The sequence below is a fragment of the Gambusia affinis genome, linkage group LG12 (genome assembly GCF_019740435.1).
Source record: "Gambusia affinis linkage group LG12, SWU_Gaff_1.0, whole genome shotgun sequence".
Taxonomy (NCBI): domain Eukaryota; kingdom Metazoa; phylum Chordata; class Actinopteri; order Cyprinodontiformes; family Poeciliidae; genus Gambusia; species Gambusia affinis.
Window position 1 is genome coordinate 2948176 of NC_057879.1, and position 9384 is coordinate 2957559.

General features: G+C 38.2%; 1 long non-coding RNA gene across 3 annotated transcripts; it reads left to right on the forward strand.

Moving 5' to 3' along the window:
- The first annotated feature begins 4637 nt into the window (after window positions 1–4637).
- On the forward strand, window positions 4638–9163 carry LOC122840581. 3 transcript variants are annotated; one of them, XR_006372261.1, is made up of 7 exons: window positions 4638–6380; window positions 6544–6628; window positions 6800–6869; window positions 7077–7161; window positions 7355–7752; window positions 7886–8047; window positions 8349–9163. It is a non-coding gene; the product is annotated as an uncharacterized LOC122840581 (long non-coding RNA). The 3 variants fall into 3 exon arrangements; XR_006372260.1 differs by having other exon boundaries at window positions 7379–7752; XR_006372259.1 differs by having other exon boundaries at window positions 7077–7752.
- Window positions 9164–9384: the final 221 nt, after the last annotated feature.

The window sequence follows — 9384 nt, forward strand, 5'->3', positions numbered from 1 at the left end:
ATAAAGTCTCCTAACGAACCAATGACCTTCATGTCCTTTTGACTATTTAAGTACAAATAATGTATTATTTTCTAATACATTTTATAGCGTCTAGAATATTCATGAATAGAAGCTCTATGCTGTTTCTCCATGTTTGGTTCTGGTTCTGGAGATGCAGAATAGAACCAGAAGACCTGAGAGATCTGGAAGGTTGAACAACAACAACAGCAGATCTTTAATGTGTTGTGCTAAACCGTTCAGTGATTTATAAACTAGCAATATATAGAACTGGGTGATGTGCTCTATCTTCCTGGTTTGAAGTTTTAGCTGCAGCTGCCTGCCTGCATTTTAGGTAAATTAGACAATGCAACCCCCATGCATAAATAAAATGTGACCCGCAATCAAAGTTGTTTCGTCTAACGTCAATACATGAATTCTCCTGTCTGATTATGATTCAGTAGTTTACTGATGGGTATATGCTGGACATTACTAGATCATAGATGTGGCAATGTTTCTGTGGCACCAAAGAACGGAAGCCACAAGATATATCAAGATAACAATTCAACATTAATATTAAAATATTAACATATAATAATATATATTAATATAATTTTGTCTTGTAAGAGTGATTTGTAACTGAACTATGTACTACAACACAAGGTGCCCTGCATGAATTTTTTACTATTTAGCTGGTGCAATTTATAACTTACAACTACGTGAGTCCAGTTTCTCTCACGTACCAGCGCGTGCATTCGTCATTGAGTCTTCGTCAATGAAAGTCATGGAAACGATGTTAGCAACACTATAAGTGACGCTGACCTTCTGAGTTCTTTCCTTTTGCTACGGGACTCTTGAAGGAGACGCCTGAAGAAGCATAACGCCTCGAAAGGTTTGAACCTGTTGACAAGTCTACCTCGCAAAACTTGCTGAATACGCACTTGCTGAAACACGCACTTGCTGAAGAAGCCCAAAACCCGAGAAAGATGGATCCTGGCCAGAAGGAGCAACATGGTGATCAGCTGGAAGGTTAATATCATTCTTCTACTATTTTTAATAAACAAAACCAAGTTATTACTAAAATAATAATGAATTGTTTAGTTTGTTTTGTGTTTTGTGTGCATTTTTTAAACAAACACTGCCTGCTGTACAAAAAAAAGACAAGTAGCATTCTTGCTAGCATAGATCGTTCTTAACTGAGCCTTTTTCTTGACTGAATTTCCAAGAAATGTCAGGAATGTTAAACTGTGGTGTAGTGATTTGAGAAATATATGTATTTTAGTTCATTATAGTCAATTTACATTAATTAATGTCAAATTCTTGAAATATTAGCTTGCTCGTGACCGTTATTTTTTGAAAAATGCTCTGATAAACACTGAGTTTCCATGGATACGCTAAATAAAATATATTGGCTATTTAATGTTACTTAAAAACAAAAAACATTTAACAACACGTATAATTGATAGCCTATAATTTAATTATTTAGTTTTGTTATTTTAAAGAAAGGAACATAGACCTGTTATTTTTAGAATATACTAAATTCTGCAAATTAATTGAAACAAAATTGTTATACTAAGAGTATCAGGTTTAAGGACTTTGCGTCCAATGCTTTATTAACAGTTAGTGTTTGAGAATAACTGTTATGCTGAAAAGAGAGAGAATTGAACATTTAAATTTCTGTCCAGTTGTTGGAAAAATTGGCTTGTTTTTGACCGTTATTTCTTTTTTAAAAATGCCGTGATACACACTCGGTAACCATGGATACGCTGAATGAAATGCATTAACATAGCTAGGAATGCTAACATGGGTGAACTGATTTGAAAAAGCTAAAACGGTGCTATTTAATCTAAGAGTATCAGGTTCGACGAGTTTGTAGTCCAATACTTCAAAGTTTTTTGACTTCTTTGAAATATATAGCTTTAATTAGTCTGTTTTGCACTTGTGGGATGAAAGAAATTTGTGAGATAATTTAAATGGTTTTGTGATTTATGTGTTAGCTTATTGAAATTTGTGGATGAATGTCTGGGATGTTAGTACTAGTGTTTGAGAATAATTGTTTTGCTGGTTTGAAACAAAACAAAACGGGAAAACTAGCTTCCTTTTGACTGTTATTTTTTTAAAATGCCCTGACAAAACATATTTGGTTTCCATGGCAATGACATCATACTTGTAGATATTTATTAGGACACTCACAGATGCTTTACATAAAATCAGTCATTTCCATTAATGCACACGTTCATACACTGATGATGACGATAAGCTAATGGATTGTAGCCACAGCTGTTCAAGCCATTGGCCCTTCTGACCAACACCAGCAGGAAAGGTGGGAGAAGAGTCTTGCTCAAGGACACAACGATAGAGGCGGGCCATTGCAGGGCAAACTCCTAGCACTGTCGCCCCAGCAATAAGCATTATGTGTGTGTGTGTGTGTGTGTCGTAATGATCATCAATCAAAGCTGATTTTCAAATACAAAAGAATTATTTGTGTGAAAATGAACTTTTATGACGTTGGTGTCCAATTCTTGGCAAACTGGATGGTTCTTTGTCCATTTTCTTTTTTGAAAAATGCCCAAACATATTTAGTTTCCATGGATACATAGGGAAAGTTAAATAAAATGATTTCAATTAAGAGTTAAGAAAGACAACAACTTTTCAATCATGTACCTCCTATAATATCCCTAAATTATTTAGTTAATCTCATTTAGACCTAATTTTAGAAATGTGACAAATTCTTATGGTGATTATCTTATTTTGTTTTCAAAAAATGTTTAAAAAATATTTGATCTAAAACAGAAAATAATCTAGATTGTTCTTGACCTATTTTTAAAATATGCCCTGAGAAGCATGTTTGTTTTCCATGGATGCACTGATCTGAATACAATAAATCCTCCTAATACTTAGAATATGTACAAGATAAATTTTTAACTTTAATATATGTGTTATTTTTCCTACATGGGTGAACTGATATGAAAATAAAAAAACATTATTTGAGTTGGTTAAAATCAGCTTTGATGACTTTGGTGTTCAGTTTTTGGAATTTCTAACTTTTTTTAGGAAGGTATAATTTGCATTTTTGGGCTGCAGCATCTTTGTGAGTTATGTAAGCAGTAATTTAAGTTGAATAGTAATGAATGGCTCATGTATCTTGATTTGTCTATTAAGAAAAAACTTGCCTGTTCAGCAGCATCAAAGATTTGTCAGAGTTATAGGAGGGTAAACTGAGTAACTTGTTGCAGTGTTTTGTTTTATTCATACTAATAGTACAATGTAAGAGTAAAGGTATTTTATTAGCTATTAAAAAGTCCTCAACACAGCACATACTTCTTTAAGTTATATTTAGACATTCTAAAACCTGGATATTTTGGTATTTCAATGTTCTCTTTAAATATTGCTTTGGATTTTTGTGAAGTTCTTGATATTGAACTATAATTTTTTCTTGTTTTCCTTCACAGCTCGTAGTGTTGCGCTTCCAGCAGACGGATCCCCGGCGTTGGAGGAACATCAAGACGATGGTAAGGACCTTGGTAAGGTGTCGTCAAATGTTTTCCCAGACACCATGGTTTCTGGAGATCATGGAGAGGAGTCGCGGTGTAGTTCACCTCCGCTGTCTATTGACTGCACTACCAGCTCCAGTAGTAGCTCCAGTCAAGACGACTGGGCTACCAGTTTCGATGGTAGCTGCATTAGGAGCTCCAGTGGTAGCTCTACTGACATCTTCAGTGAAGATGAGGTAGGTAGTGAGTGGACTACCAGTTACGGTAGTATCAGTACTACCAGCTGCAGTCCAACAGTGGACCGACCTTACGCTGAGCTCGAGATGGCTCAGACCTCATTTGAATCCACACATGGATTTGACAAGCGGGAAGAGCCCATTTTGAGTTCAGATGACTCCAGAGTTATTGGTATCTCACAATGTCATCATGTAGGTTTGGTAGGGGATGTGCCTCATGTGACATCTGTGACCAGCGTGAACAGAAAGAGGACCAGGGACAGTGACTCTGAAGAGGAGCCGCCTGCCAAGAGGACCAGGGACAGTGATGTTGTTGAAGAGGAGCTCCCCTCCAAGAGGACCAGGGACAGTGATGTTGTTGAAGAGGAGCTCCCCTCCAAGAGGACCAGGAAGAGTGATTATGCTGAAGAGGAGCCCTCTGCCAACAGCACCAGGGATAATCTAACTGGAGAGGAGCTCCCCTCCAAGAGGACCAGGGACAGTGATTCTGAAGAGGAGATTCCTCCCAAGAGATCAAGGAACAGCGATGACGAAGAGGAACCTGTTCTCAGTCCCTCCACAAATACGTTGTGCGAGGATCCCCTTCAGTCAACCCCTGTCTCCAGTCCTTCACCCATGCCATTCTGGGTGGATCCCATTTTTTCACCCATCAGTCTTTCACCTAAGAGTGCATGTGAGGATCCCATTCTGTCCTCCCCTGTCTCCAATCCCTCGCCCGTGACATTCTGGCTGGATCACTTTCATTCACCCTTCAGGATTTCACCGGAGAGTACATCTGAGGATCCCATTCTGTCCTCCCCTGTCTTCAGTCCCTCACCAACAATGCTATGTGAAGGTCCCATTGTGTCTGTTCATGCCATCACTCCCCTAATCATTGAAGATTCTGATTCGTCCTCCCTGACCTCAGTTGTTCACAAAAGACAGTGTGAGGATCCCATTGTGTCTTCCTCTGTTGTTAGACCTTCACCGTCACCATATTGCAAAATTCCAAGTTCGGCATACCCTTGCATATGTGTGTGGATGAAGTCTCACATGGACAAAGAAGAGGAACCGATGCCTTCAACATCCGGGATCGGATCAGACAGAATTAGAGAAAGAGTTAGTTCCAGACAAGTGTGGTTTAGACCTAACTACGACTTGTCAAGTGATGACTCTGATTAGATTGGGGTCTTGAGAAACTGAAGACCTACCTGGGAAGTCCCATTAGGATACCATAACTTCTTTGTTGTATTTGTTAAAGCCGATGGCTTTCTAGCAGGACCGCGGATGCCTTAGGTAGCGTCTTGCGCCGGGGCTTTTCTTTATCCCGCTGCTAGATTTTCATTTTAGATGTTAAGGATTCTAGCAGGACCGAGGATGCCTTAGGTAGCGTCTTGCACCGGGGCTTTTCTTTATCCCGCTGCTAGATTTTCATTTTAGATGTTAAGATTTCTGGCTGAAAGGGCAATGCTAACATTTTGCAATTAGTCAATGAATGACTAAATGCTGGAGGAGGCTAATAAAATTTTTTGAGGAAGACAACCATACTGCTGAACAAAAATCACTAAAAGGAGTCTGACATGGCTGGTGCAAAGACGATAAATGCGAAAAGGAATGAGACAACGCTACAGGATCAATACTAAATGTAAAACCATCTTGCTGGATAAAAATCAAACCTAAAAACGATTAAGACAACGTGGCTCGGGACACTGGAAGCAATACAATTGAGACAACACTGCCGCAAATTTAAGACATGAAAAATTACAAATGGAGGCACAATATAATCGGTTGAGCTCTGGTATAAACGAATTGAAACAGCGGCTTTAAAGTTTTAACCATTTTGGTCTGGACATTATAAAATCCACAAGGAGTGAAGCGTCGTTACGTATAAAATAAGAACTGCAGGGACAATAACAATGGGAGTTAATTCAAATGTTCAAAGATAACTGGAGGAAGAGAGAAATGGGCAGGTCCTTTGGATCCCAGAAATGAACTGTTTGGTGGCTGGATTCCAAAACCCTCAAGTCCACATGTTAAAATGTCGTCGAACTCAGGTGATGATGGTTTTAAAAGGAGGTAATGCTGCTGGGTGTCAAGCCTAAAATCTCTTAGGACTGAGAAGAGATAACACTTTTCGGTACAAGTTAATCTGTCTCAGTATGGAGACAACGCTTCCGCAGACAAATAAAATCTTTCAGGTAGTGAGAAGTTAAATTCTTTCAGGATTAATATGATTCCAGGGTGGAAAAATTAAAATGTAGAGGAATTAAAACAACCCCGCGGAGTACTAATTAAAACTTTTAAGAATAAAAAAAAAAGATAAGAGATAAATATTTGGTTAATTCTTGGTCCAGTGACTTGGATCACCATAGATTTATTCTGAGGACCACCAGGAGCTGCAGTCACCTTTCTGGTAAAGCAAAAGTAAGTATCAGTCAGAGACAGAGCAGTGCGCAGTGAGACTGCTTCTTCCAAGATTCTCTCTGTGCTTCTGTCTCTGTTTTCCTCTCTGCTCTCCCATGTTTCAGGGTGTAGTAGCAGTGTTTCCCCACACGGTGCTCTCTGATATAGTAAATTGTTCTCACTGTTCCTCCACTAATCCACTCTCCCAGTTTTAATCTTTCAGGCTTTAGCTGTTCATCGCTGGATTCTTTTGTGGTCGTCCATGTGGTTCCTCTTCTTCTGGTTCCTGCTTGTAAGTTTTTGCATTCCAAACCACATAATACTGCTGGCCTCCTGCTGGCATTGGGGACCATCAGCTTTACTAAATAAACATAGAAAGAAATTTACTATTAGTAGAAAGATAAAATGATCCCAGGTCCAGATTTCTCAGATCTCTGATGTTCTGATCTTCCCAGGTTGGATCTCCTGAGTCTTGAATCCTCCACCTTCAACATCACCGGTCAGGTGGAGGAAGATAAGAGAACCCAGTTGACGAAAAAAGTAAGAACATTTATAACTACACAACATAACTAAACATTTCAGATGGAGCTGGAAGTGTTGAGCTGAAAGTTAGAAACTGGTTCTGTCTGCTGTCCATGCATATTTTCCTCTTTAACTCTGTTGTCTTTTATTTCATTCATTTCTCTGTCAACTCCTGTCACATGACTTGAGTTGACCAACAATGAAAACAGAAGACCTGCTTCACCTGCTGTTCTACTGGTTGTAAGAGATTGTGGAAAAGGTGAGGACATGATGACGACTTGATCAGAAAGTCTCCTTCATTCATCTGTTATTTAGACTGAATGTTTATTCTCCTGCATCTCATGTTAAAATTCACCTGTGCGACGTTGAATATTAAATAATTTTAGAAACAGTATAAAAAACCCAGTGCTGGTTTCTGATCCCAGATTCAGATTCTGCAGATCAATAATGTCTCTGATTCTCCCAGGTTGGATCTCCTGAACCTGCAAACCTCCACCTTCAACCCCATCAGTCAGGAGGAGGAAGATACGAGAACCAAGTTGACGAAAAAAGTAAGAAAACATATTTTTTCCCACCTAACAATTTCAAATACGGATGAAATTGCGATCATTGTCAAAACTGTGACAGTATCATCAGTGACAGAAGAATATACATTTCTTCTGTCCATGTGTATTCTCTTTATTTACCCCTGTTGTCTTTCCTTTGTATTTCATTTCTCTATTAACTTATGTCACACGATTTGAGCTGCTGATCTACTGGTTGTAACAGATTGTGAAGAGGTGTCGCCATGACGATGACTTGATCAGATTCAGATTTACTGAAGGGGAAGTATTATGTATTTTCCAGGCACATAGTGTCATCTTATTGCACAATCAAGTACCAATGTTACCTTCAGTTGTGGAATTCTGTATTTTTCAAATATGACATAAAAGAAATTTGACTTCATAATTTAACATCCAGAAATTGGGCCTTTTCTTGCTTTCAGCACATCATCACTTTGTCTCTCCATAAGACCTTTTATAAGGCTGCAGCTTCAAGGATTTTTAGACATAGACTTGGTAAAACAAAGATTTTTACACCGTTGCCATGGAATATTAAAGGATTTCTCAAACTTTCCCTACAGAATAAAGGCAACACTCCAGGTATGTTTTTGATGAGGGAACAACATAATATTATCTAAAGCTAAAAAATTAGATTTCACATAACACTCTTCCAGGACTGCAGTAGTATAATGATTTATGTTTTTGGTTATTGTTTCCTACCATACATATTCAGTGTTGCTACGTTGAATGAAGATCAGTCAGATGACAGAGATGGAAACATCTTACAAACTGCTGGTTGCTTTCAGTTCTCTGTGATTGTCGATGACAAAGAGAAGATTGGGAAAGACTTCAAACAGTGGTCCATCATTTACCGCAATCATCTCTCTATTCAAAGGTAATGTTTCTCATCTTTAATTAAATAATTAACAATGTTAATTAGTTACTATTTTGTTGCAGTTAAAACAAGTGAATGTAGGGTAAGAATTGACAGTAGCCAGCAGACAAATAAGTAAGACCCTGATTGAAGTTCTTGTCTTTCTGGAGTAAATATACAGTTAGTGGATTTGCAATATTACCTGTGATAAACAAAAACAAGATTAGAGATATTAATGTTTGTGTGTGACTGTAAAACATCCATTTAGTATCATGATCATTTTAGCATCATTAAAGTGATGGTTGTTCTAAATGTTTCCTAGATTCAAGGATGGCCTTTCAACCCTGGATTTACGTTATGATTTGGAGCTTCATGCTTCTGTGTTCAGGCCCTTTATGTGTACAAGTGTGGAAACGTTGACATCAGAAATGTTAGAGGAAATCTTTGAGGTTCAGCTCAGCGAAAAGGACAGACGACAAGAAGAAACCAGACTGCTAGGATTCTCCTTGAGACAGACCAAACCTCGCTTTCCTGTTCAAACACTGTCAGAATACCAATGCCCAAGACATTCGATCAGTTCCAAAAAAGACATGGACTTTGGGATACAAAACTCTTTGGACTTTATTAAGTTGAAATACAGAATCACAAAACTCAAATGTGGATGTTGGCCTGTGAAGGCAGATGTTAACTTGTGAAACCTGCTCTGTCAAAGTTCTGACTCTGCTGCATTGTGGTTGTTTGTAACACACCATTAAAGTTTAGACTCTCATTTATTTCCAAGTCCACCATGTTTTTCAGTCTTATGTAATTTTCCACATAGGATTCCCAAGTCAGTGGATGCACTAGGCCACTGTCTCTAGAGGTCCTCAAACTGTCCTTAAAGACGGTCATGGTCACATTGACTGCTGTTTGACTCGGTCATAAACTGCCCCAATTCCTCCTGGGAGTCTGGGGACCCACAGTCTGTCCTGCCAAACCCAGGAGTAAAATATACAGAGGACACATAGTTTAGTTCTATATTTACATTTCTTCATTCAACTGTCACTACCAACTGCTATGACTATTGTTGAAAACTGTTGTAATGCTTAATTGTATTTGTCATCAGAAATTGTTACAATAAATAGTGACATACTAACACATGGCTGATTTTTTATTGTTTTTTGGTTTTGACAAATTATTTCTGAAAGGTCCCAAACAGGCAACAAATTAACCAGATGTTAAATAAATGAGAAAAACAAAAAATAAAAATCCTTGTTAGGAAGGTGGTACATGACATCCGGTTTACCAGATGCACAGTGAGACTGTTTAGCTGGTCTGATGGTATTTTTATTCCATCTTTCCTTGCTTTCATCAATGTC